The sequence below is a fragment of the Protopterus annectens genome, chromosome 12.part0 (genome assembly GCF_019279795.1).
Source record: "Protopterus annectens isolate FY-2018-M chromosome 12.part0, PAN1.0, whole genome shotgun sequence".
Classification (NCBI taxonomy): Eukaryota; Metazoa; Chordata; order Ceratodontiformes; family Protopteridae; genus Protopterus; species Protopterus annectens.
This window is the reverse complement of record NC_056746.1, coordinates 579,240,990-579,266,649: the sequence shown is the minus strand read 5'-3', so window position 1 is coordinate 579,266,649 and position 25,660 is coordinate 579,240,990. Positions and strand designations below refer to the sequence as shown.

General features: G+C 42.3%; 1 protein-coding gene across 1 annotated transcript in view; it reads right to left on the bottom strand.

Moving 5' to 3' along the window:
- Nucleotides 1–25,660, bottom strand: part of LMF1 (lipase maturation factor 1) — a 4,369,731-nt gene that overhangs the window by 4,271,148 nt on the left and 72,923 nt on the right. The gene's annotated exons all lie outside the window — the stretch shown is intronic.

Here is a 25,660-nt window from a genome sequence, read left to right as displayed (position 1 = left end):
GTACAAAAACTAATGTTTAGTTGTATCCCTGGCACATCACAGAGCATTTACCTACATCCTTGGCATGTCTTCACTTGTACTGCAGTTTCCCTAAATCTGCAATTTTATGCCATTCAGTAAAAAGTAAAACACTTGCATACCGCACATAAAATACATACCTAAAGAAACTGACATACAGGCCTGCGTGTTCGCGCGCGCACACACACACACACACACACACACACACACACACACACACACACACACACACACAAATACACAAAACCAAGCTAAAACAAGCCCAAAAACAAATCTATACTTACTTTCAAAGAAAAAATAATAATAATCTAATTGTAGCTGCACACACAAAATACACATGTACACCCCCTAAAAAGGGTCACCTAAATCACCTTACTAGAAATTAAATGTGTTGCTATTTAAAAAAATTAAAAAATAAGACACAGACTACAAATGGTCAATAAGAAAGAAAAAGAACAAACACAGTTCCAAGAATGTAACTAACTCAAAATAAACCAAACATTACTTAATGTTAAGTCTTAACCAAATCAACTCTGAAGCCACCAGCCCAAGCCTTCAATCCAATATGCACACCTTATTAGATTTTGTAATAACTAATAATCCTACAATGACATTTAACTTCACCATACACCCGCCCTCCTTTAGTGATCACCGTCACATAATTTTCTCGGTACATAATATAATCAATCAATAAATAACATTATAACATAAACCTAAACTTATTCTGAAAAATTCTGGGTGTGAAGGTGATATCACAAACTTCAAAAACCACATTGCCATCCTTGATTGCTCTCGCTTGTCATAAAAGACCCCAATGAAGCTGCTAACAACCTTACCAATACCTTACTACACTTGCAAAACAAATTATTTCCCTTAGTCCAAAGGCATCTTTGACCTCGTAGACATAACTGAGTATGACTCAAAGACCTCCTCAAATTTCTCAAATGCAACCCCTCACAGATTCCCAAGCCAAATATACCTGGCTATGCAACCTAGCCAAGCAAACCATCCACAGACACAAACATAACCGCAAGTAAAAGAAACACATCTCACTTTTAGCAAAATCTAAAGGATTCTGGAGAGAAATCAACCTAATGACTTGTCGAAAAATGCAACAAAACTCCACTCTCCTGAAACCTTCTAACACTACCACGTACAAACTCTCATGCACTGACTTCCTGAATGAGTTCTGCAACCTGTCACACATCAACAACACAAACCTACTATCCCTACAGCCACTTCTCCCTCCTTTACATTCCACTATTCCACTTCAAAAAGATTTAAAAAACAGACAGACTGAAACACAACTGGACCAAATACAAACAGAAACTCCCCCAGCCTTAGCTAACATAGCCCCTTGGTTTATTCACCTTTGTAAGGATTTTATCTCCCACCATCTCACTCACATATACAACCTCTGTTTCACTAATAAGATTATGCCTTAGATATGAAAACAGCAATAGTCACTACTATTGAAAAAGTACCCAATTCAACTATGCTTCCCAATACTGTCCCATGTCAGTACTTCCCACTTTAGGTAAACTACTAGAAAAATTATATACAACAAAATTACCGCTAACTTACTTCAATACTATCTTCTATCCAGGAAGCAGCATGGATTCTGGTCTAGACACAACACCATAACAGCTCGCTACTTCCTCACAGATGATATCCCATCAAATATGCCTTAGTTATACGAGTAGATTACCCTAGCTTACCACCACTGGGAGGTGGAAGGAGAAGAGATCAGGAACTCTTGAACAATGGTCCTTGCAAGCCTGATCTAGACCTAGAGAAGGAAATAAGTGCAAAGTGCTTTGTAGAAGTCTGTACAGATGGCCAAGTAGCAGCTTCTAGAATACACCCTTTCTAAAAAGCCAAAAATGAAGTTAAGACTCTGGTAGACTTGCCCTTGACTCTATCTGGAATAGTTTTGTTGTGGTGAGTATAACAAAAAGTAACAGCCTTGTACAAACATTTGGAATGCTTTGACACAGGTTCCCATTCTTCTTACTTTCACAAGAAATGAACAACTGATCTGAAGATTTGAAAGATTTAGTTCTGGCAAGATAGTGCTGGAGCTGTCTGTGGACATCCAAGGTACGGAGTATCCTTCCTTCCTTCCTTCCTCCTCCTCTCTCTCTCTCATTTTTGGGTTAAGGAAAGAAAATGGGGAGTTGAACAATCTGGCTAAAAGTAAGCCCAGATCTATGGGCAGGTGTTCTTAAATGGCCAGTAAATAAACCTTGATAGAAGAATAAGACAGGCCACATGATAGTAACTCACACAAATATTGTAAAACTAGGAAATACTAGCCCTAAAATGGGTGCTTGTTATGTTGTTGGCACCAACTAGAAAACATTTTTCCATTTGCTAATATATGATTTTCTAGTAGCAGCTTTCATTCCACCATTAACACCTGCTGCACTTCCTCAGTAAACAGATGCGTAAAAGGAATTAAGACACTATCATCCAAGCAGTCAACTGAAGATGATTGGCTTCTGGGTGTTTCAAACACCCCTGATTTTGTGAGTAGATCCAGTCTGTGAGGAAGCTTGTGGTAACTTCCCCTGGCCATTTCTAAAAGAAGGGAGAACCACGGTCACCACAATGATCTTGGGAGATTCCCTCTGAATCTTCAAAAGAACTCTGGATACTGGTGGAAGGTATTCCTGTCCAAGGAAATGAAAAAGTATCTGGCTACCAGGTCTTCTTGCATTGAGTCCTGGCCTTCTTGTATGCAGTCAGAGAGGAGGCACAGAGGTCTACCTGAAGAACTCCCCATAGACTGATCAAATCTTGGAAGACCCCTGAATTTAGTTTCCATTCATGTGGGTCTGCTCTTGCCCTGCTCAGCTTGTCTGCTACACAATTTTGTTCTGACGGAATATAGGATGCCTGTACAGTCAGACTGCCTTGTGAAGTTATATACCAAGCTAACACTGCTAGTCTGCAGAGGGGAGTATGACCTGGTTCCCCCTTGCTTGTTGAGGTACCATAAGACTGTGGTCTTGTCTGTATCAACTTGAAGAGGTCCCAGAGACCAATAATGATTCAGAGACTTGAGTGCCTTGATCAGGGCAAGCATCTCTTTGATATTTATGTGCTTGTATCTGTTCTTGGAGTCCCACACACCTTGCACTTTTCTACAATCTGAAACTGTTTCCCAAACAACGTCTGTAGCATCTGTGGTGGTGTGTGCTTTGGAACAGGGAGGGAGAAGGGGAGACCTGGATTTATCTGTTGTCTCCACCAAGTGCTTTCTTTTCTGACAAACTCCAGCATGGCATCCAAAAAAAGGGTTTTGTTGCTGGGACCAAAAAGACTGCATCTTTCTCATGGGAGGGTCTTGCCAATGGTGTCATGAGAATCATAGAAGCAAAGAGAACCAAAATCCTAAGGTATTCCCTCGCAGTGACCGAAATCTGAGTGGAAATTCAAGAAATAGACATAGACATACAAATAGATCTACTTTTTCCCCTATGAAAGAAAATCTCTTTCAGCTGTAGTATCTAGATGACATCTCAGAAACATAACCCTGTCAGAAGGAACCAAGAAAGACTTTTGAATGTTCTCTTGGAATCCCAACTTATGTAAGAGATCTCTCACCCAGGAGAGATTCCTGACACTTTGAAAAAGAAGGCACAAAGAAAAGCAGGTTCCAAATGGTAAGGCAGAGAACTGATAATGTGATCCAAACACACAGAACTTTTAGAAATGCCCAAAGACTGGATAAATAGGAATGTGATGAGCATAGTTTAACTCTAGTGTTACCAGGAAACTTGAATGAGGAAGAAGAAAGGATGTGAAGTGGCATCATTTTGAAACTGAGTACTATCACAAAGAGGTTTAGGAAAGAAAGATCCAGAACTGTTCTCCAAGCATTTTCTTTCTTTAGCACTAAACACCCGTGGGGGAAAAAAAACAAAAACTTTACTATATGGGAAAATGGAACTGGTTCCATCACTTGCTGGGATAGCAAGTGATGAAGGGCAGGTGGAAATAAGACAGTCTTGATCTGGAGGATAAGGAATTAGCCCCTGGAAAGGAGGAATTTCCTCCCACTGCCAACTGTAATCTAGATGAATGACCTTCAAGACCCATTTTTCCAAAACTATCTGCTCAGGTGGGAGGGGGAACAAAATCTCAATCAGTCCTTGTCCTTGGTTTGGGGAGTTTCCAGAAATCTTGGAACACCCTTGCCATTTCTTGTTAAATGTTTGTTTACCGGAATTTTGTTGAAACTGCTTATTTTGTTTCTTACCAAAACTGAATGAGAAATTAGAGAATCCCCTTGGAAAATTGGAAAAGGAAATCTGATTCCCTGTATCAGCTTACCCCTTTCGTCACAATTTTTTGATCACCTCTCAAGAAGTGAGGCCAAAAACTAAATCTGTATCCAAAGGCGAATTTAAAATCTCAGTTTATCATCATCTTGGAGATTCTCAGATCACACCTCCTCTAAACAGTACCAGTAGCCATATCCCTGGAATTATCAGTCGTACATACTGTATACAATGGGTAGCTACTTGGGAAAAAAAAGAAAAAATTATTTAAAGCAGATTTCCCTCACAAGTAGAAACTACAGACAAAACATTCATCATACTTTCACAGTTGGTCAGGACAAGCCTTAAAATGCCAGCCTGACAATACAAAATTCTTAAAATCAAAGTTGCAGAAGCATACACTTTTTCCCATACTTAATCTTCCCAGCCTTATCAGAAATAGTAGGATTGGAAGTGTTTAGCGGCAGAAGGATTAACTAAAGCTTAGCTGCTGGAACAAGTTTGAGAAGAATGCATAAAAACTTAAAAAAATATTGAGGAACTTTATATATCCTGTCTTTTGGAAGCAGCTGGCTGGCTGCCAGGAAAACTGCAGGCATTAACATACACATCCCCCAGAGCTACCAGAACTGGAGGAATGATTACAGGTCCTATAAATTCCTTCAGGAATAGTTCACAGTATTTTCTTTTGGACTAAGAAAAGTACAGTTGTGTACACTTACCATAAATGTAGATGTTCGAGTGTATTCACTGTTGCAGTCATTACATTTGAGTTATCTGCTTGCAGGTAGCCCTCAGTCGGCCAAATTAACAAAGTCTTGTGTCCTGCGTCGGTTGCTGTCTCTTCTTCCATGACGTCAGGTCATCAGGGGTATAAAACATGCAGCCGATGTCATTACATCAGGTTTTTCCTGCCCCATATGTCAGGTGCCCTCCTAATGGGAAGCAATTAAATCTATAAATATACAAGGTTATACCTCAAACAAAAAAGCAAATACACCAAAAACCTTTTAAGCATTGAAAAGGAAAGAAGAGGTATAGCCAAACGAAGCCAGGGGGCTGGAGGGAGGGTAACCAGGACTGCAACAGTGAATACACTCGAACATCTACATTTATGGTAATTATACACAACTGTATTATGTTCTTCATGTATCACTGTTGCAGTCATTACATTTTAGTAGATTCCCAAAGCTAAGGATGGGAGGAGGAATTTAGATAGCATTAGGACCAGCTATAAGTCCCTGCAAAACTGCAGTGGCAAAGCCAGCTCTGGATTTAGAGAAAATTGGCAAATGGTAATGCTTGGTGAAAGTATGTACAGAACTCCAGGTAGCAGCTTCTAGGATGTCCCTGGTAGGGACACCTCTGAGAAAAGCTGTAGAGGTAGATGCAGCCCTGGTTGAGTGAGGTCTGATCCCCTGTGGGACAGGTTTTCCATGGTGCTTATAGCAGAAATGAATGAAATGGCCTATCCATTTAGAAATGGTTCACTTTGAAATAGCCTTCCCCTCTGCCCCTGCAACAAATGCCACCAGCAGTTGTTCAGATTTCCTTTAAGGTTTAGACCTGTCCAAGTAGAATCTAAGTTGCCTGTGCACATCTAAGGAGTGCAGTATCCATTTCCCTTTGTTCTGTGGATTAGGAAATAAGGTAGGCACATGAATGGACGGATTAAAGGCCACACTGGAAACCACCTTTGGCATGAAAGAGGGATTGGTCCTGAGGGACACCCTGTCCGCATGAAAGATGATGAAAGGCTACACTGCCATAAGGGTCTGTAATTCAGATACCCTTCTTGCTGAAGTGATGACTAAAAGGGAAGCTGTTTTCCAAGAAAGGAATTTTAAATCTGCAGTAGCAGCTGGCTCAAAAGGAGGAAGGGTGAGTTTCTCCAATACAAAGTTAAGGTCCCAGGCTGGAGTTTGAGCTCTCCTGGGTGGTCTTAAATTTTTTGGCCCCTCAGAGGAACTGCTTGAGCAGTGGAAGAGAGAAGAGGGGAGGTTCTGTGTTATAATGAGCTGAAATGGCTGAGGCATGAATTTGTATTGAGGAAAAAGACAGGCCCTTGTGAAGCATCTCAGTTAAATTGGGCACTGCTGTGCTCATCCCTTGAGAATGGGTTCCAGGCACAAAATCTTTTCCATTTTTCAGCATAAGATTTTCTAGTACTAGGCCTCCTTGCCTCTAAAATGACATCCAACACTGGTTTACTGAGGGATGGTAAAGGAGAGCTTAGGTAATTAGCTAGGCTGCTAGGTTCAGTGTTTGAAGCTGAGAGTGCAGAATCTGGTTTTCCTGCTGAGACAGCAGGGTAGGAGTCTGAAGTAGGTGCCATGGTGCCAACAGTGACACACTGCGCAGGAGAGGGTACCAGTGCTGGCGTGGCCATGCTGGTGCAATCAAAATCATCCTTAGTTTGTCTTGTTTGATCTTTAGTAGTACTTTGGAGAGCAGAGGCAGAGGAGGAAAGGCATAAACTGATAGTTTTTTCCAGCTGAAGGACAGAGCATTCACTTTCCAAGCTTGTCTGTGGGGAGTCCTTGCACAAAATTTTTCCAATTGATAGTTCAGGGGGGAGGCAAACAGGTCTGTATCTGGGCTCCCCCATTTGCTTGTCAACATGTTGAAAATACCTGGTTCCAGTTTCCACTCATGTGGGTCCACGAGGGTTCTGCTTAGTCCATCTGCCAGTGTATCTAGCTTTCTTGGCAGGAATTGAGCTTGTAGATGTACTTGGTAGCTCAAAGCTGTGTTCCACAATGTCATGGCTAGTCTGCACAGCAGGTAAGAATGTGTACCCCCTGCTTGTTTATGCACCACATAACAGTGGTGTTGTCCGTCTTTACCATTAATTGTCCTGGAAGAATGTGGTCCTTGAAGGCTGTCAGAGCATTCTGTACAGCTAACATTTCTTTATGATTGATGTGAAGGTGCATTCGAATTGGGTTCCATTTGCCCTGAATGCACTTCCCTGCCAGGTGTGCCCCCCCCACAATGCATAGTCTGATGCGTCTGTTGTTAGGGTTTGGGCGGCAGGGGGTAGTGTGAATGGTAGTCCCTTGTTTTGGTGGCAGGCCTCTGCCCACCAAAGGAACTCCAGACGTAGACAAGGAATGATAGGAATCATTGCTTCTAGATCCTGAGAATGTTGATACCATTGTAGTTTCCTCATATGCAGTCTTGCATATGGAATTAGAAGAATGCAGGAGGCCATGAACCCCAAGGCTTGTAGTATTTGCCTTGCAGACAGCAGGGTATTTGTGACCACTTGTTTTGAAGTAGGTTGTCAAGTGAATTTGTTTCTCTGGCGTGAGGAAAGCCATCTGGGAAGTTGTATTCAAGCTTGCTCCTAGGAATATAATTTGTTGACAGGGTACCAGGTGTGATTTATTTTAGTTTATGGTGTACCCCAGACAAGTTAGCACCCTCTGTACAAAAGCCAGATGATTCAAAAGTATGTCCAGGTTTTCTACCTGAATTAGACAATCGTCCAGGTATTGGTATATTTGAATATTTCTTTGCCTGCAAAATGCAATGACTGGAGCTGGGTACTTTGTGAATACCCTGGGTGCAGTAGACAAGTCAAAGGGCAGTGCAGAGAACTGATCATGCATGTAGCCTGCTTTGAAGCGTAGGTATCTTCTGCAAGATTCCCTGATTGGGATGCACAGGTAAGCTTCCTTTAAATTTAGTGTTGCCAACCAGGCATCTTTGCTTAGCATAGGAAGCAACTGGTGAAGAGTCAGCATCTTGAATTTTGGAATCCCCAAAAAGGTTTTTAGAGTAGGCAGGTCCAGGATAGGACGCCATGAATTGTCTTTTCTGGGTACCAGGAAAAATCTCGAGTAGAAACCTTGTCCCTTTTTCTCTTCTGGTACCAACTGAATAGCCCCTATGCTTAAGAGAGTGAGAGTACTTGCTTTTGGGACTCTGCCCACTGCTTTGTAGGTGTAGATCCAGCCAACCGCATGGCGTTGGTGACGTGTGGAAGTGAAATCTGTATCCTTGGGACACTATATTTAAAACCCATTTGTCCTAGGTAATGAGTCCCCAGTTCTTTGCATGAAGTGCAATCTTTCCCCCCAAAGGGGCAGTCAGTTGAGAAGTGCTTGGAAGTTTTAAAAATAAGTCATTGAGACAGTTTACCATAGGGGGGAGTTTTATTACTCCTAAATTTGGAAGTGGAGGCCCCCCACTGCTTAGTCCTGTGCATCCCCTGGGACTGAAGCCTGGGTGCTCTGCTGGATCTGGGTTTGGACTGAGAATGTCTGGAAGAGGCAGGAAAAGACCATTTCTTAGAAGGCCAATGCCTACTAAATCTTAGTGGTTGTACTTGTAAAAAGTCTTTGTACAGATTTAGCTTTTTCCTCCATCTTTTTAAGAACTTCTTCTGCCTTGTTGCCAAACATGTATCCCTAATTTACGGGAGCATCCAGTAATTTCGCTTTAACAAGATCTGGCAAGAATTGCTCCTTAAGCCAAGCATGCCTTCTAAGTACAGACCCAGTTACTGCAGCCCTGCAAAATGCCTCTAGTGAATCAAAACCACATTGCAATGTGTGTTTACCAACTTGTTCAGCAGAATGCATAAAATCCTGTAAATCCTTATTTTCTGCACAATCAGGACTCAACATAATTTTCTGTGTAAGCAATCCAATAATATGCAGCTGATACTTTAACATATGAAACTGGCAATTCAAGGCCCTAATGGCCAAAGTTGCAGAAGTGTATACCTTCTAACCCCATCTATCCAGCACCCTGGAGTCTCTATCAGAGGGGGTAGGATTTTTGGCAGTAGTACCTTTAATGCCCTTGGGTCCCTGTGAAATGGTTTCAGGATCCTCAGTAGGATTTTTGAAAAGGAACTTGTGAGAGTCAGGAACCTTGTAATATCTATCAGGTTTTCTGGAAGCAGGAGGTAAAGAGTCAGGGTCCATGCTAGATTCCAAAAAGGCATCATCAACAATGTCCAGTACAGGAGGTATAGCTAAAGGCCTGTGCTGGGGCAGGAGTAAGAAATCCCTAAGCCTCTTTTTAGAATCAGAGAAATCCTGATTTTCCCAATGAAAAAGCTCCCTGGGAGTATGTAAGGTTTCACCAAAAGAGAAATCCTCTGGGGGGGGGGAAGCAGAGTGGATAGAGTCCTCAGCAACAGAATCCTCATAGGTAGAGAAGGGTAAATCCTAGTCATCAGAGGAAACAGAAATTTCAGAATCCTGGTCAGAAGTATCATAAGCAAACTCAGTCCTAGGTCTCTCAGAGGGGGGAGGTTGGTTTCCCCTGATTAAAGTTATAAGGTCGTCAGTCATTCTTATCATTTGTTCTTTAGGCATAGAGGCCTGACCATGCGGTCTCGGCGTCAGTTTTATAGGCATGGTTCGAATTTCAGGCCTTGAAGAATAAGATGGTGCCAGTTTAATATGCAAGTCAGTAGGCCTGAATACACCCTCAGAAGCCGATGCCTGCACAGCGGCTCCGGACCCATCCAAGATAGAGAAATCCCCAGGTTCCACAGTGGAAGCATCTCGCGGCATACCAAACTCTGAATGGGTCTCAGTAGAGTGCTGCAAATCTGAAGTAGCGAGCATCAGGGACTGCAAAAGCACCTCACTGAGTACCGGCAAACTGGGCGGCCTGTCTCTGTCTTTATCTTTGCGTTTCTTCAGAATTTCAGTAGTCGGATGGCTTACCGAAGACATAACAGGATAATTGAACCGAGCACCAAAAAATTTAGAAGCATAAATATACCGATGACAGATAGTTTGTGGTTTAAATACGGCACAAAACCGACAGCGAGGTACGTCATGGTCAGGGCCTAGGCAAGGAATACAGTACGAATGAGAATCTTTATGAGGTATTTGCTTTCCACAAAAAATGCAATTATTTACTTTTACTGACATTGGTTTAGAGCAAGAAAAGGTTTCCCCAATGGGGTACTTAGCTTTTAGTTGAAGACTTCAGTTCTGAAACTCGAAAATGAAAATTTCAGGAGTCGGCCGACCAGCACTTGCGAACTGCTTCTGCTTCGGCCATCGCACGGCAAGAAAGACTGATGTAATGATGTCAGCTGCATGTTTTATACCCCTGACGACATGACGTCACGGAAGAAAGACAGCAACCGACGCAGGACCCAAGACTTTGTTAATCAGGCCGACTGAGGGCTACCTGCAAGCAGATAACCCAAATGTAATGACTGCAACAGTGAAATACGAAGAACATCCTCAGAGTCCTCCCACTGAAAAATAATGATACATTCTAGAAATAATGTCAGATTAACACACCTCACCCAGTAGGGAAAATCAGAAAGTGAGCTCTCCTGAGTTTGAATCAGAAATCTGAGGAGAAAACCCTGTTATCTGTCCATTCTCCCTCCTAGCAGAATCTTGAATCTCTTCAGGAAAGGAAGTATTCCTCTTTCTTTTACCAGAAACTACTTTACAAGAAAGATCAACGGCCTGAGTTAAACCCTGACCCAAACACAGTTAACTACTCCCATCTAAGCAAATTTGAGGAAGAGTATATACATGTTACTTTAGTGTTTCCTTTTTACAGGAAAAAAATGGGGCCAACAGTGTTATTAATGGCAGCAGCAGCAGCTTCCCGAACGATGGGCACAACATTCTGACAAAACACAGAAGCATTCCTACTCCCTCTCCCATGGGCAAAGAGTGTTTGTCCCTTGCCCACAAACAGGACCCAAAAGACACACTTTACTAACTCCTGGTCCATAGTAGCTGTAGGTGTTACATCAAGTGGAACTGGGGGCAAAAAATGAGTGGCCTGAAGTACAACTAATGGCCACAGCAGATTCACCCTCCTGTGGCAGAGGCAAAATGCTGTGCTGGGAGAGGATGTTTACTTAACTTTTAATTTTGTGGCTAGAAGGTGAACCAGCCATGGGGACTGATAGATTGTTCCGTGATCAAGACGAAAATGATGCCTGCCTCCAGGGGAGAAAAAAGTAACAAATTCCAGTTAAAAAAAAAGTCTTTAGAAGTCACTTTTTTCACAGAGAAACACAATAAAAATCACCTTTGCTACCCCCATGACAGTCCGTTAAAACCCAAACTCCTAGCTGTAAAATAACTTTCCTGCAGAAGAAAGCAATCAATAACAGTTATTAAATGGAAGGTTTTGTTCCCCAAAGGGAACTTATCTGGCCAACAAAGGAGCAGCACTAGCAGAGTGTCGATCCTCGAAGGCCACACATGAGTGTAACTCTGTTACGGCAGTAAAACTCTGAAGGGTTTGACCCCCAAACATGTCTTTTATTCAGCTCAGCTTAAGCTGCCTGACAATATGGGTGTGTGGAAGGTGCCCTCAAGCTTTGGAAGCTGGATGGCTGTTATTTCCATGGCAGGATATACCCATATATAGCTAAGGCTGCTGCAGCAATGGTCAATATTATAATAATCAAATGTTAGTCCAATAAATAAGCTGAAGTTATCAATATATACTAATCCCGAGAGTCATAATATCAATTAAAGTAAACTATGTAAGCAGGCAGCATAAACTAACTGGTAATTACAATAAACAGGCCTTCAATCTTCTCTTAAAACCAGCCAGGGTAAGAGAGTCTTACAGCCAGCCAGGAAGCAGATTCTGCATAACAACCTGGGTGTCTACAACCCCAACAAGCAGATGATTCAAACTTATAGGATGGAACAACTAAGTGACTGTGATGTAAAATGTAAAGGTCTGGCAGACTTGTATCAAAACAGAAGATCATGAAGCTAAGGTGGAGTCAGGTCATGAAAGGCTAAATAAACCAAGACAAGGACCTTGTAAATTATACATTGCTTGATTGATAGCCACTGCAGACTCTGCACGATTGATGGAATATTGTGGAACCTAGAAACCTCACCCAGTAACTGGGCTTCAGACTTTTGCACTAGTTGTAAGCTGGCAAATCTGGCAGCCAAAGATATAAGGCACTGCTATAAACAAGACAGAAGGAGACAAGTGCATATGCCATGGGGGAAGATCATTAAGTGGAATTAAGGGTTTGTTCATGATGATATTCTGTAGGTGGAAGCATAATGACTTAACTTCAACTGAAATCCAGTGCTTAAGCATTATTATGTAATCAATAAACAGTCCCAGGTGATGCACTTTGTTCACAAAGACAGTTTGCCTCTGCAGTAGTACACATCAGAGGACAATACAGTCATAATAATCTTGGAAAGTACAACCGTAGCAACAGTCTTAGATGTATTAAGCTTGAGCCAATTACTGACCATTCTGCCATGGATGAATTCCATGTCTTGAGCCAAGCACGTTAGAGCAGGTATAGACTCCTGAGGAAATGAGGGGTTCAGCTGTGATACCATCAGAGCAGTAATAATGCTAACCTCTTAAATGAATAACATTCCTTAGCAACAATACATAACTGGTGAAAAGCAAAGAACCAATAATAAAATTCTGGGGTTCTCCACAATCCAGGAGTTTGGAAGATGATGAACTAACCCTTAATACTAGCCTCTGGGTGTGTCTACAAATATAAGCAGACAACCATTACAGAACATCACCATATATAGTACAGTAGTTTTCTAAACAATCTAATAGGATTGCAGAGTCTACCCAATCAAATGCTGACAAAAGGTCATGTAGGACCAGAATAGTGTCACCAATGTCTCACTATTAGAATGTTATTAAAGACACTAGTAAAAATGCAGACTGGAAAAGACCCCTGATGGCATGCTTACCAAAGCAGAATTCCTGCTGAAGGTACACCACTTTCTCAAGAGCCCTAGCAACAAAGGGAAGGTTTGAGACTGAATGGCAGTTCTCTAGACTGTCACAATCTAAATCAGCCTTTTTAAAACTGGGGATGATTAAGGTTTCCTATAACAGAAAAAAAATTCTCAAGTGAGATGGTGACAATCTGAAAGAAAAAGGACCTCTGTCCTATAAAGATGCCACCACAAGCTCATTTGGACATGGATCCAATGAACAAGTGGTAATAAGCATGCTGGAAATCAGCGTCAGGAAAGGTAAACTTTTTTTAATCCAAATAAATGCTTAACTCCTGATGACCCACAGCAAAGTATAGGTTATTAATGCATGGCCAATGAAAATCAAAGGAGGGTAATCTTGACAGCGGAGTACTTTGCAAGAAATTCTCATCAATTAGAAGATAAGGTCTTTTGAGTAGCTTGACACTGAAGGCTGTACAGAAACAGGGTAGTCAGACAATTTGCTTCATCAGAGATCACTCAAACATAAGCAGATGTTTTTTAATGGTTGAGCTTTGTCTGGCACTCAGGTAAGTGGTGTCCAGTGCAAGCTTTTCCTCCAGAAGACAAGATCACCATTACCCTCTACTCCAGTTTATATATTCCACTCCTGAGTTTCTCCAGTGCCTAGTCAAACCAAGGCTCACAAGGAAACATGGGAACCAGATGAACATAGCTTTGAGCCACCTGATCAAAAGGCATTGATAAAGCCTGGTTGTAGGCATATATAAGTCCCACAAATTCACCAGTACTATAGCCACATATATGTTATGAAACAAGAGAAATGTATGACTCAGGGGGCAAAGATTTTTACAGAAAACCTGACCAACCTCAGAAGGTTAATTTAAGGGTAGGTCAACAATAAAACTGTATGACTGAGTGGTCAGAACAAAGGACAACTTTCACATCAAGCTGGAAAATCGGGTCACTGTCACAACAGTGTAGAAAAATATTGTGTAAATCCACAGCACTTCATAATGTAAAAGCATTCCCATAATAAAAGGGCACAGATACCTCATCAGTACTAATTACAGATAAGACTGATGAGGTATCTGTAGTACTAATTACAGATAAATCAGAGGGGATAATTTAACAGCAAGGAGAAAAGAAAGTGCTTAAATTCCAAATACTACCAGGGTGTCCATAAATAAGAAGACAACCAAAGGTGGTTCCAGTGCCTAAGGCATATTCAAATGAAATGGATGGCATAACACACAAAGTCAAGGTACAGTGATGAGTAATGGTTACCTACCACCAGCCCGGTTAAGCCTAGGATGTTGTACAACACAAAATCCATGAGGTGTCAGGGCCAAAAGTTTGGGACCAAAATTAGCATCCAAAGTTTCTGCAATAAGCACCAGATCCCTATTCCAAAAGTCTGACAGGATAACAGCCTTATTACGAACTGATCTAGTATTCACATATAGTGTTTGAATGCATGCATGCATCAGTATGGTTAGTAATGCCCCTGATTTCATTTTGAAAGTCAGTACAGACAGGTATTTCCTACAGTAAAGGATGTCTGATAACAGCTTTTTGCACGTGCTGCGGCATAAACTAATGCAAACAGGCACAGGTCTAGTGTCAAAGCACCATGCCAGACAGCTCCTGCTATGGTGGAATCCTGTTTTTTTTGTTTGTTTTTTCCCTTGTTAATACGCAAACTCTGACTTAACTTAATAACATGTCATAATATTGTAGGAGGAACTGATTCCTAAGGATTTGTATTAAACTGCTTTTCTAACATTGTTGGTCATGGCCATATTAAGGTCTCAGGTTATAAAATAACAGGAACTTAAAATGGAGAGTACTGAGCAAAATGTCAGTAAGAAAAGTGATTAGCAAACAATCTACCAACACCTATAACAGAAATAATTAATAAAATAAAACAAGGTAAACAAACCAGCAACTAATACAAGTGAAGTTCATAAATATGAAGCAAAAACTGGCCAACAGAAAATAACGCAAAAAATGTAATCAGATTAACAAAAAAATCTCAAAGTAGTAGCATTAAGCAGTACAAAAACTGACAATTAGACACCAGAATGATTGAAATGACAAAAGCTAAGTGTTACTAAATGCTACTCAGCCAGATGAGACACCTCATCACATGCAGCAATCCAGTTGCTGAATATAACCCAGAAGTCCCAAATTAAAAACAGTGAAAAATAATGAAAGATAATAGAACAAGGTAAGGTATCATACTGCCAAAAGCTGATAAGCCAGATAAAACACAGTTCACACTAGGCAAAGATCCAATAACTGGGTAAGATGGCAAGAGAAATGCTACAGCAGTAGGACAACAAAGTTTCACTAGAGGTACCACGACTCCAAAACATGTACAGCAGTAGCAAAGCTGCAAGAATTATAAAAGCTGCACAGCCAGAAAAAAACACAGCTTCCAGCAGATAACAACTCGGATAAAACAAAGCAATCAGTCCTGTTGTTTAGTAGCTCAATTAGATAAAACACAGCTCACAACAGTTAGGCGGCCAATAATTGTGAACCATGACAACATGCTTGTGACAACAGTGGGAGCAACAAAATAATCAGTTAATAAGCAGTGGGCCCTGAAGTTCCAAAAATGGGGCATAGCAAAAACAGTGAATAAAAATGAGTGAATTACAAATGCTAGTGAGCCAGATAAAACACAGCACAACAATCAGTGGTCCAATGGGAGGGTATATGGTCCAAATGGGAGGGAATGCGGGCAAAGTATATTAAAGTATATATTAGTCTATTGCAGACAGCTAAGGAAACCATTGCCACAAAAAAATAAAACAAAAGTTTCAAAAAAGTGTGCAGGAGTAGTTAGGGAATGGGAGAAAGCTTAGCAAACTGCAAAAAGCTAGTGAGTTATAAGCAACAAAGCTCACTGCAACCAGTAATTCAAGTAGCAAGATTCATTGGCAAAGCCAGGTTGAGCTATAGAGTATTTTTGTAGTATGAAAGAGAAACCTCTGCCACACAAATGAGTAAAACTAAGCAGCAATCCATTAATGGCAGCTATGAGTGAGTGATCACACAGTAAAACAGATCAAATGATTACAGTCAGTGTTGTAGTATGCTGGAACAATGTAGAAAATAAATCAAACCTAGATCAACACACACTAATAGTTTGCAATATGACAGATAAAATTAGATGGAAGTCAATAATAAACAACAGGTGGACAACTCCACATCCACAGACCAGGAACCAGTAATTCAAACCCATCAAGTATGAGACTTGTGCTGTCAGAATCCATGTCAACATAGAAAATTGAAATTATTTACCGAGTCCAAAGTCCACAGAAGTAGACTGAATATTCAACACTGCAAGGAAGTAGCAAGATCCAGTGCTGTAGGGACTGTTAATACAAAGCAGTATAACAAACAAGAACAAAAGCTGATATCTTGGAAAAGCAGCCCAAATACAAATCCTCAGGAATCAATTCAAACGCTCCAATAATATACCTAGAGCAGCCGAAGTAAAAAGAAAAACGTTAAATCAAAGGCCACAATGCTAAAAAATAAAATAAAAGCAACAAACTAGTGCTCACAAGAGTTGACAAATTACTGGCAGAGAAATCAAGGGACATCTGAGTGGTCATATTCTTCCATTAGCAGCACAACACAAGATAACTCAGTAAAACTGCAAACACAATTAATATCATCACTGATCTTGCAGTGGTGAGATATTCTTTTAACAGCAACAGCACTCTGACAACTCCAACTCCATGTGTTTAAAATCTGAAGTACAAATTAGTATCAAAAACATACAAATATAAACAAAATAAACAAACATTACAATGTACTCATCCCTCATTAGATCCATTATAGAGTACAACACCCCGTTTGGTATGTACCTCACAAGACATCTGCATCAGCTGGAAATACCTCACTAAAAGAATCACAGGCCCAAAGCAGATGCCCTATACGGACGGCTAAAAAAACTCCAGCTATACTCTGTGGCATATCGTCTACGCAGAGGCAATCTCTGCTTAACATACAAGGCCATGTCAAACCCTGAGCTGTTGGACATGCTCCACTTAAAGAAATCCCAATCCCTCAGAGCTACATGCTCCAGGGATCTAAACCTGGTCATCACAGTGAACAAAACATGCTGGAGGGAAAGGTTCCTGATCCAGAGACTCCCCATACTCTGGAATAGACTGCCCATACATGTCAAGCAGAGCGCCTCCTTGGCCCTCTTCAAAAGGAACACTGATGATTGGATGGCAGATAGGAAATTCACCTTGGGGATCACGTCAGTCGCCCTGCTAGACAGGGGTCCAGGGAAGTAAATATTGTGGGAAGAAATATCCAGGGAATTGTTATGGCCAGGCTTGTATAGGGCCTAGGGCCGATAGCCTAGTACTAACCTATGAACCTATGTTGGCAGCCATCTTGCTGTACAAGAGCGCATGTCACAACCACATTAGCTGATGAAAACAAATATGGGGTTGTTCCCAAATTTGTTATTATACTAGTTGCAGATCTAGACCAATATCTCAATATAAGCACTGAGAACAAAATGTATTGGAGTTGGCCATAAGGTCTTTTGGGGTATAGGCTAACAGGTCATCAGCTAGTTGCTCAAAGTTTGCCTTAGAGAAATCTTTTACAATAGAAGGGTTTGGGTTTTGATACTTAAGACCACTGAGAAGTCATCAGACTTGACCAAAATGTGGGGCAACTATAAGTGCAGTGCATAGCAGCATAATGTTTGTGAAGATTAGGTCAAGCAAATTTGTCTCCCTAGTGGAACAGAACACTATCTGATCTAGTGAGGTGGAACTGTTAAAGTCTATGAAACTTTGTGCATATTTACTTGCTCATCCAATTTACAGATGGAAAGTTGAAATCTCCAAGAATAATGGTGTTTTGTTTTATAGTGAGGAACTCTTTTTCTTAAAGGTAAGACTCCAGGGGCCATAGATGCTATAGAAAGAGTTCTACAGTTAGCCAGAACACGGTAAGGAGTCTTTTTTTAATCCTCCCACAGAACCAAGCCCAATAGTTCCTCTACCCGCACCCAATTGGCCCATTCATTCAGCAGCAATGGTACCAGGTATACCCAGGCTAGGAGACAGCACTATGGGATTTCATGAGAGGAAAGATTGTGCCAATCAGCTCATCCACTTCATGATGAGAGTCAGGCGCTACAGAGAAGGCCAGTGTGCTTGTCCTGCAGGGTGGTCTACTCTCCCCATTGGAGGAGCATCCCCCTCTCCATCAGTGGCTATTCCAAACTCTGGTATATGTCGCCCATCAAGAGCAAGAATGTCTCTGCATGCAGAATATCCCTCCACCAACTTGCTGTGCAATCTGCACTTGGCAGCATGGTCTCACTAGGCTTAAGCTCCATGAGTTGGAACACCTGCTGATCCTGCTAGGTGTTACCCATGTACTGATACAATGTCACTGCCCTCTTCCCTGTATGGATGAACCAGCAATGACCACTCATTTCTATTCTCCCCAATGGCTCCTACAGGTGCTCCTTCTACTATAAAAACTCTGATCACCTACGATGTAGTCCGGGCTTTATCCCTCTACTCCATGGAACTGGCTATGGTAGGAAGTACTGACAGTTAATTGGACAGGAAGGAGTTTCTACTCATTACCTTGCCTAACAAGTCTAAACATAGGTAGGTAGGTAGGTAGGTACTAGGCTAGCTGCCCAAAGGCATTTATAAGCCTAGCCAGAATGTGTTGGCTTTTGCCACCCCCTTAGATAAGTTCCCTGTGCCTCTGTTCAGCAGAGTCACTTGAAGTGATCCCCAGGGTAAACTTTCTGTTTCCCATCCACTCGTCAAGGTTTCTGTTGAAGAGGGTTAGGGAGGAGCTCTCCCTAATGTAGATTGGAATCTTGTTCCAGACCATGGGAAGTCTCTGGGACAGGAATCTATCCCTCCAGCACGTCCTATTTATTGTTGTGGTGAGGTTTAGATCCCTAGAGCGTGTGGCTCGAGGAGATATGGTTTTCTTTAGGTGGAGCATGTCCATCAATTCTGGGTTGAACATGGCCTTGTATGTCAGGCAGAGATCACCTGTGAGTAGGCGGTATGCAACAGAGTACAGCTGGAGTTTCTTCAGTCGAGCTGCATACGACATCTGTTTGAGGCCAGTGATCCTCTTGGTGAGGTACTTTTGTGGTCTTTCCAGCTGTTGCAGGTGTCTTGTAAGGTACATCCCAAATAGGGCATTGTACTCTATGATGGGATCCGATGAGTGATGCATAGAGGGGCACAATGACCTCTTTTGATCTGGATGTAAACCCTTTTGTGATTAGGTGGGCCACACAGAAGGATTTTCTAACAACTTTGTAAATGTGATTATAAAAGGAGAGGTTACTATCTACTTGGGTCCCCAGATCCCTTATTACTTCTTCCGTATTTAGGGGGCTACCACCTATGTGGCAGTTTGTGGGTACTTTGTTTTTTCCAAAGGGGATGACTATGCACTTTTTGGCATTTAGCTTGAGGCCATGGTTTTGACATCATCTGTCTCAGTGAGACCCTTTTGGAGGATGTCTGTGTCTGCTGGAGAGTCAATTATAGCCCCTGGTTTGCAGTCGTCTGCGAACTTGGTCAGCCATAGCCCTTCTGTGCTTGCCTGTACCTCTGAGAAGTATATGCTGAACAGGAGGGGTCCTAGGACTGAGACCTGGGGAACCCCATTTGTAACCAGTTAGACCTGGCTCCTGCAACTCTTACCATGTGGGTTCTGTCCAAGAGCCAGCTGGCAACCCATCTTGTGACATAGGGGTTTATGTTCAGGCTGGTGAGCTTGTCTATAATACCTGAATGGGGAATGGTGTCGAAGGCCTTTGCGGGGTCTAGGTAGGCTGTGTGTACCACCTTTCCCTCATCTATAGCCTTGGTAACTGTCTCAAAAAAGTCCACCAGGTTTAGAAGGCATGATCTGCCCTTAACAAAGCCGAACTGGGACCGTGTTTGGAGGTTCCCAATGTCTCTGTTTATGAGACCCATGATGATGCGCTCCATAGCCTTCCAGATCAAGCTAGTCAGGCTTATACGGCGATAGTTCCCAGGGTCTGTTGTGGCTCCATCTTTGTGGAGTGGAATAACCATTGCTGTGCGCCACTCTATGGGCATGTAGCCTGTGGAGGGGGTCTGCTGTGGCTCCACCTTTGTAGAGCGGAATAACTGCTGCTGTGCGCCACTCTATGGGCACATAGCCTGTGGAGAGGCTGAGTTTGAACAGTGTGTTTAGGTGAGGGGTTAGTTCATCTTTGAGCTTGTGTAGGACGCAGCCTGGGACACCGTCCGGTCCCACTGATGCTGTGTTTTTGGCTTTGGAGAGGGCTGTTTTAACCTGAGTGTCTGTGATTTCAGGGGCACTACATTCTTCTGGTATGGTTATGGGCCCTTTTGTGGGCGAGAGGAGGGTGAAGCTTGCACTGAACCTGTCTGCCAGGATGTTGCTGATATCGGCTGGTCCAGTGTATTTTGTCCCATTCTGCACTAACTCCGAGCAGATCTGAGAATTGCCACTTAGATTCTTGAATGCCTTGTGGTTATCTTTGGAGTCCTTGGCAAATTTTCTTTTGAAGCTAGCCTTGGATGATTTTATGACGGATCATAGTTTCTTGCTGATACTGATCAGGGATGTCTTCACTTCTTGGGAGTTTACTCACTTCTTGGGATTTTACTCTTTTCTGTACTAGTTTCCTTCTTCTATTGTATAGCTTGTTTATGGCAGGGGTCCAACCAGACTGGTATCCTTTTCTTGGAGGAGTGAGTCTTGGTTTTACTTGGGATAGCACGATCCATGCATTCTTGTAGGTGCCCATAGAGTGCATTAGTAAAGGATTTTGCAGCTTGGACAGCATTATCCTTTGGCATGGGGGCTTTGAAACTTTCCACCTCGGTTTTAAGTAACGTATAGTTTGTTTTTGAAAAGTTTTTCACGGTGGCTTCTTTGACCGGGGGTGGGGGCGGAATAAGGATATCCAGAGTGATTAGTTTATGTTCTGATCTAACCAGCGAGGGGTTGACCTCTGGTGTGGAACACCGCTTGCCCATATTGATGATGACCAGGTTCTATATGTTGTCACCTCTGGTGGGGGTGTTGATCAGTTGTTCCAGGGCATTTGAGTTTATAAATTCTAGGAAATGTTGGGCAAGGGAGTTAGTACGGAGTAGTTCTCCCAGTTAATGTTTGGGTAACTGAAATCACTAAATATCAGGGTGTTTGGTAGGACCTTTATGTTTCCCAGTGGTTCCAGAAATGCGGAATGTGGGTCCTGGGACATGGTGGGTGATCTGTAGCAAGCTACAATTTGAATTGCAGTTTTGCCCGTTGTTAGTTGCACGTGGATGATCTCTGAAGCATCGTGCTGTGCCACTAACCTGGAGGTGTGGGTATCCTTGATGAATATGGATACACCCCCGCCTTTTGTGGCCTAAATGTATGATATGAGTTGTAGCCTGGTAGTGCTGGGGTGCTCTCTGGAGCCTTAAACCAGGTTTCTGTTACTGCACATATATCGATTTTCTCCATACTGAGGAGTGCCTTGAGTGCGTGCATTTTGAGGTTTACACTTCGGGCACTGAGTTGCATTACCCTCAGTTTTTTGATACTTGTGCTATTTATGGCAGTGAGTTTGTCTTTTGAGCCTTGCCTAAAAAAGGCACTATGGGGGTGGCAACAGCCTTGGCCAGTATTCGAAAGCCTAAGGGTGACAGGTGCAAGCTGTCTCTAGCGAAGCAGCGTGGCTTGTTGAGCATGTCATCCCAGGCTGACAGACACTGGATCCCCTTTGAATGACACCAGAAGCTTAGCCAATTGTTGAAATTGATAATTTTTTCTTTATACCATGGTATCATTCTTGGTGAGGGCAAGATGCTACTCATGGTCAGGGTCAGGATCATACCGGCCTGGGCTACATGATCAGAGAGCTCCTCCATGTCTCTTTTCATGTAGTCCAGGGAGGTACGGCTCAGGTCATTCACACCATCATGGACAATGACAGAGTCGTATTTGTACTTGTTCTGGAGTGACCTGAGTGCTTGTGTTATGTGGCGGATCCTGGCACCTGACAGGCAGCTAACAGTAACCTTCTCCTTGTTCAGCCTAGTGAGTGGGATATCAGTATGCCTGACTATAGAGTCACCTATTACTAGTGTGCTGGGTATGTTATTTTGCCTTAAGGGCTGTGATTTCGTGGCACACTGGTTTTGTGAACTATGTGTTTCATGGTTTTTGTTGGGGGTGGACGTTGCTTGGATGTCTGTTTTGGAGGCCTCTGTTGCTTTTGCAGATTTTTATTTAGAGCCTCCGAGTATGTTTTCATGTATTTATGTGTTTTTTTTTTTTTTGCCGGTGCTGGTTTCATAGGTCTAGGTGAGACTGGTGGTGTGATGCAAGTAATTCCCTTCTCCTCTTGACTGTCTGGTCCAGTCATGGGTTGAGAGAGCTTAGCCTCCAGTTTGGCTGTATAATTGCATCTCTCGCATGTATTAGTGTTTGGTGGTAGGAGCAGAGGGTTGTCTTTGTACATGAGGCAGTTGTAACATTGCCTCAAAATGCCCAGACTCACCAGTTGGACCAGAGAGTACACCTGAAACTGCCCTTTGGGCATGCCTGGATAGGTACAGTGAACTGTTTTACTGATTGGATGATGGAGTTATGAAGGAATGTAGACAGACTACCATGTTTTGTGGAGGTGCCCTCACTGGCAAGTCTGAAGACTCAGGAAATGAATCCTTGTAGACAGGATGTGGTATCAACGCATTGGAAATATGTATTAGTTTTGGAGCAGATGTTGATATTTTTTTAAGGACAGTAAGGCATCTAGAGAAGGGATGTTCTTTTTGAGGATTGCAATGTTGAGCAGCACTGCTTTTACATTTTCCAAGTATGACTTTATTGGGTTTGTAAATGTAAAATAATGATTTTGCCTAAAAAGGCATGGCAAGGGGTAGACAAAGTTTCTGACAATATACAAAAGCCATGAGGAAAAAGATATAGGCCATCCCTTCCAAAACAATTTGCACCATCCAGCATCTCCTCCGGGTACACACATATTAGACAACCTGGGAATAACACCAGAAACAGACAATTGTTAAACTCTATTTTTTGTCCATATCGTGGCATCTTTCTTGGCAAGGACAGGATTCTGCTTAATACTAGCTGCATACCAACTTTAGATGCTTGAACTCAACCCTGTGTTTCTTCATATAGTCCACAGATGTATGAATCAAGCTGTCCATATCCACCTGTACAGCAACCATGTCAAATATGTACTTGGGGATGTAGACACTCGAATGCCCTAGTAATCTGCTGAGTTCTGGCAACTGAGAGGTAGCTCATTGCCAGCCTTTCCTTATCCAGCCTAATTAGTGGAGTATTTGTGTGTCTCACTATGGAGTCACCTACGGCTAGGAGATTACCATTTGAATTTGCTGACCTGAGAGGCCTTATTGGCTCTGGTGGGCCAGCTGGTAATTCCTAATTGCATTGCTTGAAGTAGCAGATGTTGAATGGGTATGTGGAGGGGTATGCTTGTGTTTCTAAGGGGGTTGTACAACTGCTCTGTGCCTCAGAAGACTATGATACAAGGGGAAATAATTCTTAAGTATCTAAGCACAGAAAAGGTTATTAATTGGTAAGCGATACAGAAGAATGTGGTAAGCACAGGAGATGACAACCTAGCTGACAACAGTAGACAGTCTAGATAAAAGGTCAGCTTCCAGATGTAATAGTTATTGACATCACTCACACTTAGAATCAGTGTGGTATAAAAGAGTACAACAAAAAGAACACATTCCTTCTCTCACAATGCAACTTAGATTGCAGCAGGAGCAACTGATTTAAGCAGTACAGTACATTTTAGGCAATAATCTACACTGCAGTACTAGAATTAATTTTAAACAATAAATAAGTTAAATAAGTAGCTTCCCTGGTAAGTGAAGGATTGTCAGTTTAGTCATTTGCAGTAGTAAGCAACCACAGGCCAAAAAAAATAAAACTGTTGTGCAGTCCTGTGAAGCTCAGCCAAGTATATAAATGGCCAGTGCAGGAAACTTTATTAGCGTGATGCATAAAATTCTCAGTACTATAGGATTAGGGAAATCAAGTCACTACTGCTCACATAACCTCTCTGCCTAAACCTGCATGGCACAATTTTTTATGAATTACAACCAAGACCCTCCTTAATTTCCATTTCTGTCTATATATATCTGCCACCCACATAGTGCCTTTTTAGGCAGTGTCTCAAGGACAAAATTCCCAACGTAAAAGCTCCATCTAAAAACAACCTCAAGGTTATGCTACTAAACGCTAGGAGTCTTAACATGAAACTGCATTTACTGGAAGCAGTTTTCACCTTGGAAGACAAACATTTGCACAGTCACAAAGACCTGGTTCAAGGCTGTGGTGAGCACCCCAGCCATATCGAGCTACACCTTCTTCAACACAGTCAGACCCCAAACTGAAGGCATGAAAACTAAAGGAGACTGTGTGTCAATATTCATTAAAGATAAATACACCTCCAAATTGGTTAGACAGCATGATTCACTGGAGATACTTCAGGTGCAATTAACTGCTGGTAGGACATCTATTCAAGTCATTGCCAGAAACACGACCCTCTCCATGAATCAGGACACCCACTCTGCCTCTTTGGATTTACTTGAGTCTAACAAGATAAATCTGAACACCATGATTTTGGGTGACTTTAACTACCCATCCATTGACTAGGTAAATTACTCATGAGCAAACTCACTTATCCCAAGGTTCCTCGACTTCATTAACTCCAGTGCCCTGGACCAGCTGGTTGACACCCCCACAAATGGTGCCAACATCCTGGATCTGGTGTTTACCAATATGGGGGACCACTGTAGCACACCCACTATAAGATCTTCCCTGGTGACATCTGACCACAAATCGGCCACATTCAAAGTAACTATCACACCTGACTCCTCCTAGCAGCAACTAAACTAAAAATGTCTCCAAGAGCAAATTATAACCTCTTACAGGATGGTATGAATAGCTTCACTGCACCTTCCCCCCTCAGATGGGACTGCCAACTATGCAGAGCTCCACACAAATGCTTTATAGCAACACCTGTATAACTGCATTGACTCAGCCATACCCGATAGGAGCAAAACAAACTCCTCAAGGAAGAGCAAATCTGCCTGGTGGACAACTGCATTAACAGGCTTTCAATAATAGGAGGAAACTGCTGTCTAAGACTAAGAGGGAGTGTACCCTAACCTGGAAACTCTCCCTCCCCAGTTTAAACAAGCAAATAAGACTTCTTGTGAAGTCCTCCAAAGCTAACTATGAATCCAAATTAGCTTCGTCAACTAAGGACAACCACAAGGCATTCTTTTAGTTACATCTGTAACCCACAAGGAAAAGCCCAGATTTGTGACAAACTGGTAGTTAATGATACCAAATATACTGAGCCTGTGGACACTGCTAACCTGTTAGCCAACAGTTTCTGTGAAAATTTCACTCCCCTGTATCTGCACACGTACCCCATGACATCCATACCACATGTCCTCTAACTTGTATCTTTAATGAGCAGGTCATGAACGCCCTCTCTAAGATCAAAAACACAGCATCTATGGGACCTAATAACATCCCAGGCTGTCTCCTGCATGGGCTCAAACA